General features: G+C 40.4%; 1 long non-coding RNA gene across 1 annotated transcript; it reads right to left on the minus strand.

Moving 5' to 3' along the window:
• Window positions 1-4,386: 4,386 nt before the first annotated feature.
• Window positions 4,387-4,840, minus strand: LOC118478273. Its single transcript, XR_004858927.1, has 2 exons — window positions 4,673-4,840; window positions 4,387-4,628 (listed from the first exon to the last, which is right to left on the minus strand). It is a non-coding gene; the product is annotated as an uncharacterized LOC118478273 (long non-coding RNA).
• Window positions 4,841-4,989: the final 149 nt, after the last annotated feature.

Below are 4,989 nucleotides of genomic sequence, written 5' to 3' on the forward strand. Positions count from 1 at the left end.
AGACCTTGCAAAGGGTTCTTGGAACAATTGTTAAAGAAGAACTCATGAAGAATACTGGTATTGCATTTTTTTCATGAAGATCCCCGCGCCCCTTTCCCTCCTCATTCAACACACACAAACTGAAACTAACCAGAGCAACGACTTCTAACTTGTCTCACTCACTGAGACATTTAATTTAACAATAGTTAATAACATCAGCACTGCAATAATCGATAATGACATCGACAGGCGCACAGCAACAAAAGCGTCACAGAATAAACAGAAAAAACAACAAAAACAAACAACAACCAAAATGCAGCTTCAACAGCAACGAAAAACAGTGATTATCTTCAACACCAGTTACATTCAGCAAAACCGCTGATCCCGCCCTTATTTTCGATCCCAATTAAAAGAGCTGCAGAGCTGGCCTACCATCATAGATGTACCAGAGACTCTTAATACTCTCTGGCTGTACCAGAGACACTAAAATATATTTTAGTGTCTCTGGCTGTACACTAAAAGGAGGTAACTCTATGCCTACCATAGAAACCTATCTCCCTTGACGCCTGACGCTTTACGGCAACAGAGAATGAAAAAGTAAAATACAACGCTGTTTTCTTTTTTTTTTTAAGTAGGTGTGTCCTTACACCCCCCACCCCCCAAAAAAAAAATAATTTAAAAATCGACATCACAGACGCCGCGATCCGATCTGATAATGTAATTTTAAAAAAATTATTTTAGTAACAGTTTTACGGCACTTGCAACACAAAAAGGTCATACGGTCGCTTTTAAGCACAAGCGGGCTATCCCGAAAAATGATGTTTTGAGAAAATGGAAGGTTAAGTTCCTGCCCCTTGTTCAATTTCTTTAAAAGAAAAGGAGAGTTTTCTCTATAACCAAACAAATATACACACCAATGAAACCAAACTTCTCCTATAGGCTAGCATCTGCGTTTGTCGCGGCCCCGACGATTTTAGCATTTTTTCAACAACAAAAAAACCACCGCCGGGAAGAAAAAATAATTTAAAAACAACAACAAAATCAGGGAATAACATTCGTGAAAAAAAACAAACATAACCTCTTTACTTTTAGAAAGAAAGTTTATTTTCACTTTCGCTTCACTTCGTCTCATTCTCACTTGTTAACACCACGTTGATTTGTAATTTTCCTGTGAAGAATATAAGAAGTAGGCTACATTACATTACATTACATACTCATTATATTAGCTGTTTCTCTTTCATGTTTCCCTCTTTGTTTTGTTTTAAAATGTTGGTGTGTTAATATTTCTCTTCTCGTTATTGTTCTGAAGTGTTGTTTTTCTATTTTTGTGTATATATAGCGTTATGTTCTTCCTACCTTTTTAAAAAAATGTGTTATGTTAGAACGTGTCTCCACCAAAACCGAATACTGGCACTGGCAGCCCCCTTGTGTGTGATTCCATAATTTACATGTTATACCCCGTACTTTTTCTTGAATTACACGCATTTAGGGTCAAAACGGCCAGTCTATGTATAGGTTGACACACGCCCTTATTTACTAATTTTTGTGGGTTTTTATTTGCTATTCTAATTTTGATTTCCTTCTGTTGTGAAACCTTTAGTTTTCACGTTTTTACTCTGTATGGCTACAAATGATATTCTGGATGTTTAAAACAGAGCACAAGAAATTCTACTGTTTTAGTTTTAGATTAAGTTACCTCTAGCAACATATTGCTATATTAATATTATGTCGTCACGGAGAGTAGAAAGCTTGAAAATTAATGGCAACTTTTGCCATTTTAGTTTTAGTAGAGGTTTTACGGCGCTCGCAACTGCATAAGGTCATATGAGCCCCAGAAGATTAGAGGTGTTACAAGAGAGTAACAAACATAAAAAAAGAAGGGGAGATAAGGACGATAGATGTTTAATAGGAAAGAAGCAAACCACACCAGAGCACCCGCCAACCACCCACTTTTGCCATTTTTGTGGCAACTTTTGGACCAAAAAAAATGGCAACAAACGCAGATGCTAGTATAGGTACGGCATTGCCCATTTTCGGTGTAGGTCAAGATTTCTGGAAACCCCCGACATATGGGTTAGCCTGCTTGTCCTTTAAATAAATGCCCAAGATTAGAGGTGTTACAGGAGAGTAACAAACACAAAAAGAAAGACGATAGACGTTTGATAGGAGAGAAGGAGCAAACCACACCAGAGCACCCACCAACCACCCGCTGATTATTTTGACCTGGTCCATTCGACCAATGGGTACCGGTATGCGATATACAAAATCTGACAGAGTGACTCTACTCTTCACAATTCTACTTCTGTTCTGGTCCCATTTCTCGTCTTAAGTGTTGATTACTTAATCTATTTGAGACATGCGTTTAGGACAACTATGAACTATGATTGGAATATCCAGAGAAGATGTAGATCTATTAGAGTTTAGAGGCTGGTCATCCCAAAACTATTTGACATTTCCAGAACTTATGCATATTGTGTTTTGTTCACTTTCAAGAAATTCCGGTAAAAACAAAAGTGGGACCCCTTCCCCCAATTCTTTTTTTTTTAAAAAGTAAAGTTAAGAGCGTCTTTCCCGCATGACGTCACAGCGACCAAAATACATGTATTGCAGAATGGAAAATGGAGACCCCAGATGTGTGTCGTTGGTCGAGAAATAAGTTCCGAAAGGTGGGCTAAAGTTTACTTTAGAGCACAAGAGACAGAGAGAGAGAGAGAGAGAGAGAGAGAGAGAGAGAGAGAGACAGACAGACAGACAGACAGACAGACAGACAGACAGACAGACAAACAGACAGACAGACAGACAGACAGACAGACAAGCAGACAGACAGACAGACAGACAAACAGACGGACAGACAGACAGACAGACAAAGATAGAGAGGTAGACAGATTGACAGAAAAAGACAAGCCTGAAAATACACAAGTCTCGAATACATCACCACATACAAACAAGCACAAAAAGAAGTACTAAAAATACTGAAAGCAACAGTTTCATTGTACTGTCTTTGAAAATGGAAGTCCTTCCTCTTCAATAGATTTACAAGAAGTCTGAAAGGTTCCTGAGAGTCGCCGTTTATTGAGAAGAACACACGAAAAAAACAAACAAACACACACAACAAATCTCACGCTAGACCTTCTCACGTAGACCAATAAATACAAGCAGTGCAAACAAGCACATACAATGTACATCCATACAGCACACTGCCACCACGCGACTTGACGAGCCCGGGTTAAAAAAAAAAAACCCAAAAACCCCCAACCCAACAAACAAACCAAAAACAGAACTAGAATTTTAGAAAACCGACATCTGTGACGATCATGCTGGGACAGTTCTTGTAATGAGAAGTCATAAAGACATGAGCTGCAAAGGACGTTGCAAAACAACAGGTCACTGTAGATGTTTTACGCTCTCGTTGACACAAGTTAGATCATTTAAGAGGCGGGTTGCTTCGATCCTGTCTTCCGTGGCTAATCCACGCAGAGAGAGAGGGATACAGCGTCTCCACATAAAGTCGGAAATTCGATTTTAAAAAAAAAATTCCATCAAGGGAATCGAACTCGTCTTCTGCGAGCGACACGCTGAAGCGCCAAACCTCTACACCATAGACGCCAGTGTTAAACAAAGATCAGGTACGTATGGTATAAACATATTAACCTAATGTGGCTCAAACAGTGCCCCAGAGACCCGCTTAGAGTCAAAACATTTATCAAAGACATACAAGTACAGTTGTAGCAATAAACCTGATTGGATTACGTGTAGAGTCCCACCAAAGTCGTTTGTTTATTTCTGTCCACACCACAACAGCCTTTGATCATAACACACGTGTGTCTGTTACATGTAGTAAGCACAGCCCCATTGCATAGTCACGGCTTTAGGTCTGCGTGCTCTGTATCCACACATGTCTATTAAAATAATAATAAAAATAAATAGCATTTGTATAGCGCATATCCCCGCTCAACAGCAGACTCAATGCGCTTTACACTATATTATTACCCCAGCAGACCATAGAACACTCAGAAACATTCTCAGTCTCAGCTTCCCAGGAAGCATACAGTGCAAGCAGCTGATTAAGCGCTCAAACATTAACAAACTGACAAGATCTTTCGCTGTCTATAGCCGGGTACATTGTACCCATTCCCACCTGGGTGAAGTGAGGAAAATTCGTGTGAAGCGCCTTTCCCAAGGACACAACGTCGGGTCCCTGACGGAATTCGAACCCACGGCCTTACGGTTGCGAGTCCGAGAACCTAACCACTAGGCCACCGACGCCACAGATGATTCAGCTAAGCATAGTACATGTACATGTATTGCAACATGCCCCTGGAAACTGGTTTAACCAAACATTGTATTGTCACTTAGCCTCTACAGGCGGACTCAAACAATCTTTGAAATGTCGCATGTTGTCTTTTTAAAAGGTACATAGGTGTCTTTACGCCCCTAACGACACAGTTATGGTAACTTAGGCGGTGGGCTGAGAATGATACAACATCCCAGGGGAGAGACCGAAATACTTGATAAAAAATTTCTCCGTACTTAAGAATGGAATTCGGGTCTCCTGAGCGAGACAGCGGAGCACCTAACCTCTATACCACAGACGCCGGTACATGTCTCTACAAACTGACTCAACCAAACATTGCATTGTCACATTTTGCCTTTATAGACCGACTCAACCAAACATTGCATTGTCACATTTTACCTTTATAGACCGACTCAACCAAACATTGCATTGTCCCTTGACACATTTTGCCTTTATAAACCAGCTCAACCAAACATTGCATTGTCGCATTTTGCCTTTACAGTACAGACCGACTCATCCAAACATTGCATTGTCGCATTTTGCCTTTACAGTACAGACCGACTCATCCAAACATTGCATTGGCACACGTTGTCTACTCATCCAAACATTGCATTGGCACACGTTGTCTCTACAAACTGACTCAACCAAGTATGTATAAAGTTGCATTCTCACAGCGTCAAGATATCCGTGCTGTCCCGACAGACTGATCCACTTTC

The sequence above is a fragment of the Aplysia californica genome, unplaced genomic scaffold, assembly GCF_000002075.1.
Source record: "Aplysia californica isolate F4 #8 unplaced genomic scaffold, AplCal3.0 scaffold00452, whole genome shotgun sequence".
Taxonomy (NCBI): domain Eukaryota; kingdom Metazoa; phylum Mollusca; class Gastropoda; order Aplysiida; family Aplysiidae; genus Aplysia; species Aplysia californica.